We start from the raw sequence: 13,659 nt of genomic DNA on the forward strand, positions 1-13,659 counted from the left end.
TATGAGCATTCCTTCTTGTCCATCTTTTGGGGTGTTTGATCATGAACACTAGGTTATACTTCCTGTAGAAATGTTTGTCCATTGAACAACAAAATTTTTTCTCTAGTCAAAGGGATGGATATGTAGTAGATATGAAGTTTGGTACACAACACGAGAGGGCAAAATATGTCACATTTATTTCTTTTCTCAATGTTCTCCAAGTTCACTTTTCTCTGAAGTTATGAGAAATCCAATTGCTGTCATTATTGGGGCTCTTGTCCCACCTCCCAGTCATGCAAAGTTCCCTGTGATTTTATGCCTTTGACAGTTTTAGGGGAAAGGCCCTGGTTTTCTGTTCATATGTGGTCATCACTGATATGCCTGCTTCTCAAGCCCACAGTGACCCCCAAAAGGCAGGGAATTCCTTAGCTTCTGTGCCACCCCTAGGCCCTAGCGGCTCAACTTTTATGATAATCCATTCCTACCCCCGAGAGAAATCCCTCCTGTGGGGATACGTGAATGATAGGCATAGTATCTGATGCTTTCTTGGGCTTCTAATTTCTTTTCCTCCTTTTCAGCCCAGTCAACCCTATCCTTTGAATTCCAAGCAGTATAAGTCATCTGCCCACTCCTCCTCCAGGACCATCCAGTATGACAAGCTTGATTTCTCACAAATGAACAGTGAGCATCTAAGAAAGAGAATTGCAGTCTTTGCCTTGAAATGCCTGCCTTTCTCTCTCTACCACACATGCTTCCAGGGTAAGTGAACACAGAGACCTGGCCACAGAAGAAATAACAATCAACAACTCAAAAATGATCCTTCCAGAAATAATAAGATGTGGAATGAGAGGCATTACTGAATAGCTGACATGGAAGAAAACGTAGGGCTGAGTGGGCCCTTGCCTGGCACCACGCCCCTCCCCTGGGGAAGGAGCACTACCACATGTAGAACAACTTTTTGACAGAAAAATTAAGACTCAAATATGGATTCTATTATTTAGAACCTGTGTGACAGGGTGCAAATAAACCTCTATGCTGTATTTTTGTGCTCTCTCCATAAAATGGGACAGGAACACCTCCGTGCTATACTAAAGTCCTCTCTAGGATGCTGGGCGGAAGGGCAGGAATGGCAGAAAGTCCAGGGGGAGGCATCCTAAAAATCTACAGAGAGTTTCCTCTCCAGCTCAATGTCTTATTAGGCTCCACCTGCCAGACAGAGCAGGTGAAAGGCAGTGCTTGAAACGGAAGGCCACTATTCCTACCTCCTGCCTTCTTCCTGTGGCCCTGAAGGTGATCTTCCCAAATACAGCATCACAGGTAAACTCCAAAGCCTTACAGTTGATTGGACCTAGGTCTGGATCTCAGCTTCATCGTGGGCACATGGAGTGAGCCCATAGTGTCTGAAACAGGGCCAATCCAAAGTGCAATAGGAGTTATTGTATGAAAAAAATGAGATGACACACAAAAGGTTTAGTCCAGTGGTTGCCATTCGTCACGGCACTCCTATTTTATTATCATAATCGTGAACAGCTGTCTGCTTGCTAAGAAACCTTTCAATAAAATACATCAGTTACCAAGACTTTTCCTCTTGTTTAGCTGATTTCATTCTCAAACAATCTCTTTAGCCTCTCCCTGATTATGTTTGCTCATGCGTGAATTCCATTAATCCACTAATTGGGAATCCTAATCACCGTCAGTCATTCCACAGCAGCTCCAAGGTACGCGAGGTCACAGACAATGCAGAGTCGCTTCCATGGAGCTACGATGCATCCACGCTGCCCCGCAAAGCGTGCAAAGGATACAGGCTTATAAACAGTCTCTCCTTCACCCAGGATACCATCTTTTGTTAGTATTGTTATTCTCTTTTTTCCTCTTCAAGGCTGACAAGTTGCACCAGGTATTTCCTTCTTGCTTAGATACCAAAATAAAGACTCTTCCAGAACTTGGGGCTTTTGAGTTCTTATGCCAGGACGTCAGAGCCAGCGCTTCAGGCCGAGGGGAGGTGGTTTTCATTTCAGAAACTTGGCTCAGCTTCCTGGAGACTAAACACAGCAGCATGAATAAATAGGGGAGAAAGGAGGCAGTGATAAGAGGAATTTAAACTTCAGTTTCAATATCAATTGACAAGTATATAATAGTGAAACATGGCTATACAACAGAATGTATTTCTTTTTGGTAAGGGTAGGATCAAAATCAGAGGCAGCACATGGCTGGATTCTGCCATCACACAGCCAACATGGACGTACACAGCATTTTCCAAAATGCACAGCCTTTTAATTGAAGTAGCCCAGACTTTTCCTGATGGGTGTTTTTAAGTACCGTTTTTTTTTCTTTCTTCATTCTGCAAATATTTATAAGCACCACCTATGTACCAGATGCTGGGGACACTCAAGGAAGGAGATGTCAATGGCCCCAGACTCCATAGAGCTTACCTTGTTCTGGGAAAGCTCCTAAATAAGGATCTGTCCCCAAACCAAGGGAAGATGAATTAATTGTGACCCTGGGCAAGTGTCTTATCCTTCTCATGCCACTATTTCCTCGTCTGCCTATGAAGAATATTAATAGTCCTTACATCAGAGGCTTGGTGCGGGAGTGAATCACCATGAGTTACGGCTGTGGCTGGCCCAGGGCAGGCCTCCGCTAGGTGTCAGCTGTTCGTACCCCTGCTGGACAGCGAGCTCAGAGTTTTGTTCTGTTCACTGCCATATCCCCCGTGTTTAGAACAGTGCCTCAAACAGAATAGGTGCTCAATAAAATATTGTTGAATGGCTGAAATAAGAGTAAAATCCTATACTGTGATTCATGTTATGAAAGATGTGCACAGGGTCTTCTGAAAGAAGAATGCAGAGGAGGGTGGTGACACCACCTGAAGGGTCTTTCTGTGAAGAGGCAGGGGAAGGGTATTGCACTAGGCGCGAACGCACGCAGATGCCCTGTGGCAGGAAACGCTTGCTGTCTTAGACTCTCCTAACACTGCGGGGGTGCGCGTGCACCTGCCTGCTGCCGGTTCCAGGCGGTGTCCCACAGAGCCTCCAGGGTCTCTCTCCTGACCTTTCCTTCCCTGAGTTTGTTGTCCTCACAGGGCAGCACACAACTTCTCTCAAGTTAAATATTTCCTTTAAGGAGTAGCATTAGAATGCTATTGGAATGCCAAGCATTCTGGAAGTGGAGGAATATGTTTTTCTCAGCTATTCCAGCTCCCTGCAGCCTTGGAGGAACCTGGTTAGACCTAGGGTGGTCCCCCATGAGTTCCCAGCCATCTCTCCCTACGTCACTCCTCGTGTTTCGCTCCTTCCTCAGGATGCTTGACAGCTTGAAATTTCCGAGACTTGTCCTTAAGCTCCTACACAAAGAGGCTGCACCGTGTCTCACAAACTCATTCCACATTAAGGGAATTCCGTCCTCTGGGTCTCCACCCCTGTAAGCTCAAAACTCTTACAAAAGGAGTTGTGGATGTGTCTTAGAAATGCTCATATTTGCTCAAAGGAGAAAGTGGTATTTATTTTCTCCTCATAAAAATAAAGCAGACTTCCCTCTGTGTTATGATGAAACCTCAGATGGTCTGGTAGGATTTGCCTCTGACTAGAAAAGCAGGTGGGAAGGAGAGCCCTCGACTGCTCCTGAGAGCCAGCAGGTTAGCCAGGCCAGGAGGTGGCCCTCAAGACAGGGAGATGTCTCAGCTGCTATCCCGCAGTTCCCAAAGCTGTCCCCTTCCCCCAAGGGGCTCACTGTCAGCCTTCACACATTCATTGTTTCCCAGCCGAGGCAAGAGAAGAGGAGTAGCTGAAGAGCTATGCGTTCACTCTGGGAACCAGAATCAAAGAAAGGAGCAGAGAACAAAGCAAGTCCTCTGTTGACCTCTTTGTCGGGGTTGTTTAATCTCAGATGTTCACCCCGTTGAGAAATGCAGTTCCTGTGGGAGTGGGTAAAAATGCTTACATTACACAACATCTTCCTACTGGAAACCAACATTGGTCTCCCCTGTCTTTTTATTAAAACAATGTGGTGTACTTATAAAAGTGCCCAACTGGGAGCTGAGGCTTGGGGTGTGAGTCCTGGGGGTGAAATTCCGTTCCTTGGTGAACCCCTGGGTCCTGCAGCATCGCCGTCCACAAAATGAAGGCCATCAGCCTTGGTATCTGATTTAGCTCTCAAGCATTCTGTGGATCCGTTGGGCAAGCATAAACTTGCAGATGTTCACTGGACACACCCAAAGAGGAATTCATCTTGTTCAGGCACCATTTAGCAAAGGCTGCTGTTATGTTTCTGCTAATAACCATTGAACTTACCTAGTTCACATATCCTGCTATAGCAAATTTAGATAGGATTATTTTTTATTTAGATTTTTTAAAAGAAAAATTTAATATATATATCCTGAACTGATGCTATGGAACATAGGCTGTGGCTTACTAGTATTATGCTTAAAGACCCAAAGGTATAATAATTAACATATGGAATTATAGGGTGGTTTATTGTATGACCTCCAATCTTTTCTCGCTAATGTACTGATAAAACATTTAGCCAGGTACCCATAAGGCAAATATTTCTATCCTAGTCCTGTTCTTATCTTCCCTTTGTGAGCCTTGCTCAGACAGGGCAAGAGCCCTCCTATGTTCTATACTAGTCTGTATGTGTCCTTTATAGACTGATTTGGAGAATTCTTAGTGTCTTCTATGATTTCACAACATTCACACATTAAAGTTCAGCATCTTCATCAGTTGCCTTTATATAACTCTAGCTATTTCTGTTCCTACTTGTGAATGCAGACATGCAAATGCAAGAACTATGGGAAGCATGGCTTGTCTCCAGGGCCCACTCTACAGCTTGGGAGGGATTGCTGCCACTTGCCTGCTACAAACTGCCTTCTCCTCTCTGCCCCCCAGCTGTGGAAGGACTTTCACAGACCACCCCGACTTCTGGAGAGAAGAGAGCCTCTGAAATGAGTTGCTGCCTAAAGAATCCTTCCCCACTATGCAGAAGCTGTTACCCCAAGGTACTTCCTGAGTCTCATCGGCCAATGGCCCCTGAAAGATAGCAGCTGTGAGTAAAACCATGGACTTTCTGGTCACAGGGATTTTCCTGCTTAACTGCTTAACCCCCGTTTATTCCACATTATACTCACTTGCTTGTCAGGGATTTATCTTCTTTTGCCTGGGACTTCAGAACACACAGTTATCTGCATGCATCCAGCGATCCACCATTTGTTGGGAATTAGAGAAGAGGAAGCTCAGCAAAGCCTCCTTTCAAAAGTTGGCTCAAAATTATGCAAGTGAGTTGAAATGAGTAGTAGAAACAGATGCTTTTAATTCCTCTCATCTGTTCATTACCTGCAGTGCAGATGCATGTGTTCATGTGTATTGCAGCCTATGTTCCAGTTTCCTTTTACCACATCCCTTGAGCCCTTCAGTGCACTAGAGATACTTAAATTTCCCTTCTTGGAAAGTTATATATAATCTCAGCATTCCTGAATTTCCATCCTGTGATTTTCATGTGATCAACACAAAATATATAAATGATTGTAAAACATGCAACTTCCTGTTTCCGCTGAGAAGCTAAGATTCATTTTCAGCATTTCCTTGCAATGTATCCCCAGGCCCACTCCCCTCAAAATGTGGTACTGGAGTTCATTAATATTACCATTTCTGTTACTTTCACTATAAATATGTGTTCAGTTTCAACCTTAGGAGTCATGTGTATTTGGTGCATGCAGATTCTCCATAACCTGATGTGGTTTATCACTTATGAAGAAATTGTCTTTGTATCATATACTCAATAAATCTGCAAGAAACATATGTGGTGGCCTCCATTCCTTATGATAGCTAATATTCTTGTCCTGGATTATCCTACTTGAGATGTACAAATGCAAATGCTATCAAAATGCTGAGCATCTTTCATGCTCAACACAAGCCCCTGTATGGAGCCTTCCACGATGCCTTCCACCTGCATGGAGCACCGTCTGCCCCGCAGTCCTGTCACGCCACACCAATGCTCTGCATCCCTGCATCTAGCACTTAATCAGATCCTGTATCAAACTCTTGCCTGTAGTTCTGCATGGGTTACTCTTGTCTTGCCAATTATATTAGCATTTCCTTGAAGGTTACATGTAACCACCTCTTGGAGTCCTCCCCTGGGCCTCGGCTTCTTCCCCTTATAAAGAATAAAATGAAACATCTCTGTGATCCCTTACCACCCGTTTTCTTCTTTAGAATATAGTTTTTACACTGCTTATAGTTTTTTTTCTCACATTCCTGCATGTACCACTAGATTGTGAACTCAATAAAGGCAAACCCATGCCTTGTTCATCTTCATATAGTCAATGTCCAGTGCAAAACAAATTTTCAGTAAGTGTTTGTTCCACAATGAATGGATAAATGGATGAATAAATAAATTTTGTCAAGAGTTTTTAACTGCTTATACTGCCTTAATCTAATGTATTAACAAAGCACTTACTAAAGAGGCAGGGAATCAACAAATACTATGCTTAACAGTTCAATATTGAGGACTGAACAGTTATTTGCCCTGATCATATTTTCCCAAATGAGAAAAACATGAAATACTGTGCAAGAGGAACGCAAACATTGCTAAGATGCAAATAAAATGTAGCACTCAGTGCTGAAAAATGTGACCTGAAAAGAGTTGCTAGTTTGTACATAACACACCTAGAGAAGTGTAGAAATGTTCAAACCGTGATTCCTACGTGTTTGATAGCTCCAAGAGTGACATCAAAATATCATTTTAAAAAATACCCTGCTATATGTGAAAACCTGACAGTCTGCCCTATCCCCACTGAGGGTCTACCTCATGTCTGGTAAGTGGGAGAAACATTTTCTTTGTGTCATCACAGTTGACAGTGAATATCAGTGGACTTTCCCCTTACCTGAGACCTGTCACTACATTCCCCTCTGCTTCTGCCCTCTAAACTCTGCCAGTGAGCTAGCCCAAAACTCACATCACCCAGTTCAACCCGCTGTTTTTTCCAAGTGCAACTTACAAGTGAGAAAGAAGCCTGTGGCAAGCCGTTCAAGGTATTAAAACCGTGACTCACTGCCAGACAGAAAAAAAGTATTCTCTGCCCAGAAATTCAGTAACATGTTACTGCTAAAATTAAAAAATAAAAAACTCTCAAAAGAGGCCTGCATTGAGTTTGTATTCATGATGGCATTACAACATAAATCTGAAATGAAAAAGGTCTAATTTTCCAGTAAGTTCATGGAAGAACATTAGATAATCTAAAAATAGCAGCAGTAAAATAGAGGAGATAGTTCCTGAAAAATGTGTTCTTAAAAGGAATGAAGTCACAGAGTAATGAGAGGGAAAGGACAGTCTGGCTTTCTCAGCAAGACTGTATTTAGACCAAGTATGGAAGACATTTCAAAAAGAATCTCATCCCACAAAATGTGTATCGGCCACACAGTTTTCAACAGCTTTACACCCATGGCAGAGATTCCTGCTTGTGTTTTTGGCTCATGATGGGATTGACATGATCACTAGCAGTGACCATCAGGGCCTGGGTTGTGCTTGGTGTCTGGACACTCACTGCATTTTGCAACAAGCCACCTAGTCTTTCTGGAAGCTTATAATCATGTACCAAGAGCATATCAACATGATAAAATGAGGCAACAATTCAGGAAAAGAAATCAATGTTACTGTTAGAATATATTGCTTTATATTCTTTCTCTCCAGGTAGTTAGTTGCTCAAGAGTGGTGAGAACAAGGGAAGATCAATATGTGTCTCTGCAACATCAACATAGGTTGAAAAATGAAAGATCCATTTTAGTCTCTCCATTGTTTGCATTTTTGGTGTAAACAAATACTTGACCCTTTGGGAATTGAATTGGTCCATTTGGATATTGAAAGCTAGAGTGGGACTTGGAGGGATGATGAGCACAGACTTGTTTAAAAGGACAAAAAAAGAAAGGACAAAAACACGGACAAGAGTAATGGGGGACATCTGGGAGCTGAGGCTACAGAGTGTGCTGGAAAACAGTTTAACATGCCCATCAGCCAGCTGAGAGCAATTTCTTAGAACACCACCTAAAGATTCAAGAAGCTTTAATGACTGGAGCTCATGATCAACAGCCCACTTCCAGAGCTGTGTGAAACATCCCCTCGCCCTACATAGGCCTTAAACATAGAAGTGACCTAAACAAGCATTCATAAAGTAAAAAGCTAAGTAAGTTTATATTAATTATATCCTTTACCCACTACAAATAGATTCATTGAGAAAGGTTTCATAGGGCAAAACAGAACCAGATGCATCTGGAAAAGTTTGGGGGATGGTCTATACTGTTAGGAAGACTTGTCCTGAGCTCTATTGTTCTCTATACATTATATGATAATACAGATGCCGTTTCTGTCATTCACATGAATGAAAAATAATTGAACTGAGATCTGGAATTATCTCAATGGGCTGGAACAATGGTCTGAATCTCTCAAGAATGAATCATATTCTTCCTTCACGTCTTCACCTAACTCATATTTCTTCAGCAAGGTCTCACCCAAGCCTTGGACTACGTAAGACCTCCCATGTGCTTCTTTAGCATCCTGCTGGGTCCTTTTCTTTATCACAGACTGTAAGTGTATTGTGGAGCAGAGACTGTGTCTGTCTCATTCAGCATTGTATCCCTAGTGGCCATAGCAGTTCCTGGCACAGAGCAAGCGCTCAGTGAATTTTTGTTGGATTAATGAAAGAATATATAAAAAGTTATGCATACAGACTAAAAACACTGTGTGCATAATTTAAAGATACAGCAGGGTAGAGATTGTGATTGCTAAATAACAGCAGATGTGAGAGCAAGACGTGGAAGATTCAGTGTGTCAAGAATGAGTCAAGACTTCAAAAAGTGAACGCTATACTGGCTACATAAATAAATTCAAAATTCCACCAAAGAAGGTAATAGTTCTTTCCTAATCTTCCCTGAAATATTGTATCCAGTTCTGGGGAAATAACAAACTATAATTTATCCAGGGGAGAACTATCATGAGAGTAGGTGCTGAGAATCATGAAACATGCCTGAAAACCTCAGGCCAATGAAAACCAAAAAATAAGACTCAGGAAGACCTGCAAGCAGTCTTCACATATTTGAAGGGTTATCTTGGAAAAGAAGGATTGCATTTTTTATTGCATGTAGATCTGGGGAGCAGAGAAAGGATCAATGCATATAAATTATAGAAAGGTAAGTTTTGGTTTGATAGGAAAAAAGTCCAAGGTAATTATAACTCTTTTTAAAAATGAAATGTGTTGTTATGAGTGATGTTTTTTTAAAGTGATGTTATGAGAAAATATTTAATGACAAAGGATGATGAAAGTTGGTTCCAAAATATGGATAGTATGTGATAGTGCATGCAGGTGCACACGCACATGCACACACACATATACACACACCAGGCACATACATTGAAATGTTAATAGTGGTTATCTCTTTGTTTTTTGAAATTATGTCAGTGAAGGCAACCTATTTTTCTAATGACAGAAAAATACACCAAAAATGGGACATGGGGAGTTGTTTTTTGTGGGAGATATTCAAGCAGAGCCTATAGTTGTTACAACTCTCAGAGATGTCAAAGGAGGAGCCCTGTTTTAGGAAAGAAGAAATCCCTTAGCTCTATCAGTCTCTAAGGTACCTTTAGATTCTGAGAGTCTATTGCACAAAAGATTAATCATGACTATTAGAGTTATTAATAATATATAATATATATAGTTCCCAATATTATTATTTTAAAAAAGTCATACTTTCAGATTTATCAGGGAACTCAGAAATAATCTTTTCTAGGCAATACAGACTGCACTAAAAATCCTTTAGGCAACAAGTTCAAGTAGATGGTTGCCTGTGGCTAGGAACCCACATCTTTTCCTGTTGTCTATTTCAGCATGGTCTACTCTGGCAGATAAGAGACATGTCTGTCCTAAAGACACCCAGCCCAATGGTACATGAAGCAATTAAATCTGTTCATTTCTCAAGCATGAAAGGATAGTCTACACTCAAGCCTGGGGGATTTTAACCCCTCTCTGATTTTTCACAATGAAAATACAGTAAGTACCTCTTTATCCTATTTATACAGAATATTTTCCTTGACTTGAAAATCTCAGCGTTTATTTCTTCAAAACACATAACTTTTTCCTTAATCGTATCTTGTGTACTGTTATCAAATCTATTTTTGGTTCTTTCTGCCCAGAATTTCTGAACATGTTTACCTGGAGTGATTTTAAGTACAAACCTAAGTAGATTCAAAATCAGCTACCTAACTCTAAAGAAAGCCTTAGATAAAGTTTTGAAGTCTGGCATATATTTAACTTGAATGCTAGAAGACATCAAAATTCTCCCTATAGCATCCCCTCTCCACTTCCCTCGGGAACCCGGTGCCCTCCCAGCCCTTCTCTACTCCGCCACTTTAGAATCAAAAATCACTCTTAGGAAAGAGATCTGAAATTTTTTTCAAATCAAACCAATTGAATAATTTTGTAGTTGTCTCTTAGAGGCTCTGCACCATACAAGACCCCTTGGAAGAAACAAATGATATAAGACAGTCCCTATTTGAAAGAGCAGACAACTTAGGTGGGAAAACAAAAGAAACCCATGATCATGAAATTACAAGGTAGTATGTAGTAATTAACAATCCCATATTACAAAGAGCAAATGCTATTGGTAAATAATGCTTAAGTTCAGAAAATAAAATGTACTCATCTTAGACAGGCCAAATTCACAGTGCTACTGAATGAATGAGGGTGTCACTGCACAAGGTGATTTGTGACCAGCACCGTCAGTTCCGCTTGACAGCTTGGTAAAGATGCAAAATCAAGGGCCCCACCCTCAACTTCTGAATCAAAAATCCCTCTTTTAACAAGATTCTTGGATAATCCACAGACACATAAAGTTTGAGAGGTTCTGGTCTAAACAATGGAGAGCCTGCCCACTTTCTTCACACTTTGAGTTTATCAAAGCTGCTTGCTTTGTAAAAACTATTACTATGCAGCCTGCAATTGTTGCAATTGCAAAGTTAGCTCAATCCTTGACTTCAATCTCTTCTGATTTATTTCCCTCCCACAGCTCCTATTCATCAAAGGAGGTAATTAAGAATGGTTGACGATTGTCAGCTTCAACCCACTAACCGGGGAACTACCCTGCATCCTACACTAGGGGGTGCATGAGGACCGAGATTAGGAATCTTCTAGGCCACCGTCTCCACAGGGATTTCTGTCAGCTACTGCCCCCTTTCTCCAGAAATGGCTTCCCAGTATCGTTACTTGAAAGAATAAAAAGTTACTAGAAGCCTCTACACCCACAAACCAGGCCTTTCCTCAAGCATGGCTGCTTTCTCTACTTTCCATCACAAGACATTTGTCTGAGGGACAAGGATGCCAAGACCTACCCACAGGGAAGACTGCCTCTGGGCATCCTGTCTGGAACTGGGCTCCAGAGAGGGAAAGGGGAACACTGCCTTAAACACAAGGACAGATAAGAGGCCTTTAGGTCCATGTAGCTGCTTTCTTTTCTAACGGGTTTCTTATTTTATCGAGTTATACAGCATTGAGAGCCTTGGGAACATCCTCTCATCCTCTCCTCTTTTCAGATTCTATTTCAGAAGGCCACTGTCCCTTATCATCTAAAATTTTTCATCTCCTGCTCTCTTCTCTTGTTTTACTTAAAGATGTTAAGAGACATCCAGACAGTGAGCAGCTAAGTGGTGTGAGCATGAGGAATCCAGAGATGGCTCTGATGCCCGAAGTTACTCACTCACCCTTTAGCCTGGAACATTACTACAAAATTTAACATTTCATTCTTTTGAGAAGCCTTTCTTTTTCTCCAGTGCAACCGTACCGGATACCCTCTCTGTGGCTATGGTATAGAGAATGTCTAGTAGAGCCAATTTGCTGAGTCCGCAGTGTTCATCATTGCTTACATACAGTGCTTTAACAGCAGGTGACTCACCAACATGTTTTGGGAAATCACTATACATTTTCAGTGTTGTAAGGGTCTTCCACCTGAAAGTTTTGTCTTGGTGGAATCTTTTAAACAATTGCTTAACTGTATTGCTTCCTCATAGGGCTCTATTTCAAATGTTTTACATTATGACTATTTGTGTCAATGTGCAGCTCCACACTTAAACAAATCGGAGCCCACTCCAAAGTAAAATTAAAATGTTTCAAAGAATGATAGGAAAACATTTTTTTGGCAAGGAACAACAGGAAGCCAGAAGGAATAGAGGAGAAATCCAGTGGAGAGTGTAAAGCAATGAAAGACCTTTTCCATATGTGTGACCATTAAAAAAATTATTACAATCCCTTATGTTGCATATGTGGGATACAACTCTATCTCATAATAAAAATAGTCTTTTTTTTTTGCCATTCCTGTGGATGTTACCAAAGAGTGTTTCTTATAAAAGAAAAAGAATTTGCTGAAGCAACAAGGAACATAAAAATTAAGACCCGGGGCCAGATAGTATACCCAGCTGACACTCGGCAAATTCAGGTGGGTCACAGTGGTTGACTGAACTGTGTCTATGACATGGGGTGAGTTTCTTTGCATAAATTTAGACATATAGAACCAGCTTCCTTGGGCTTCTTGTCATAAACATCATGTGAACAATTTTACAGCACAGCCCCCTGGGCCCTAAAGTGTTCAATCTTCAGTCCTGTTCTGTGTGAAAGTAGCATTTCCCCTTACCTATTGGCCCCTTAGCAAGAGATGTGCCATCTCTAGCATGTCCCTGGTTATATTTTCATTAGGTGGTTAAGCAGCCATTCACTGATCTTGCCTCCCATCCTATCTGTTTTCATTCCATGATGCAGTTTATTGATATCAAAGAAAAAAAGAAGTTAGGTAAAGTATTATGTACCATGTATTCACCCCTAAACCTATTCTACCTTTTACCCCCAGGAGCATACCAGCATTGCCCAGTTAACTTGCCTTGGGTTGGATACCCCTCAAGTCTTGAAGGGCAGCCTGGCTCCCTGGATGAGCCAGCAACCGCTGGCATTAGCTCACTCATTTCCTCAGGAGGTTCGATCTGTTTTGTAATTGGGTAACTCTTTCATTACCATAAATACAAATATTATCAGGATCTCAGATACTTTAACAGGCACACAAAAGCCAAGTGCCTGTAGGTACGGAGTCCCACCAATAGTCAATTTTTTCATTGTGATAATTTGTTTCCTTAACATAAGTCAGCAGGTGGAAACATTCCATTTGCAAAACAAAATAAAAAACATCTACTGGTCCCACCTAAATACATTTATATGGCTAGGATGAGAGGAAAAACCATTGTAAGCCTAGTGAATAATGCCAGTGGAAGCAGAGGAAGGAAGCCAGAGGAATAGGTTGGGACAAGTGCGAAGAAAAGGATCAGACCCAAGCAAAGCCCCACATTGCAGCACAGGGAGAATTCATTTTGGCCGAGTGAGCAGGACAGGGTGGGCAGTGCTCCAAGACCTAGATCAGAGGTTGTGGTTATGGTGAACTGGGAAGCGTGCCCTGACTCTGAGTAGAGCTGCCGCATGATGAAGAAGGGAAGGTCAGGAATGCAGAATGGATTGGAGTCACAGGTATCTATGGTGAAACTGATCAATGTCTTTTAAATAGCTTTTTGGTTACAAGCACCAGAAAGCTGGAGAAGTTAGGTTGATCAATAAACAGGAATTTATTATAAAGATGCTAAGTCATCCTCAGAACCTCATAGAAA

At 41.6% G+C, this 13,659-nt stretch overlaps 1 long non-coding RNA gene across 1 annotated transcript in view; it reads right to left on the reverse strand.

Moving 5' to 3' along the window:
• Window positions 1-1,466: 1,466 nt before the first annotated feature.
• LOC140845829 (uncharacterized) overlaps window positions 1,467-13,659 on the reverse strand; it is a 47,737-nt gene continuing 35,544 nt past the window's right edge. Inside the window, exon 3 of the long non-coding RNA XR_012124730.1 lies at window positions 1,467-2,021. This is a non-coding gene — a long non-coding RNA (uncharacterized lncRNA). The remainder of the gene's footprint in view (window positions 2,022-13,659) is intronic.

The sequence above is a fragment of the Manis javanica genome, chromosome 13, assembly GCF_040802235.1.
Source record: "Manis javanica isolate MJ-LG chromosome 13, MJ_LKY, whole genome shotgun sequence".
Lineage (NCBI taxonomy): Eukaryota > Metazoa > Chordata > Mammalia > Pholidota > Manidae > Manis > Manis javanica.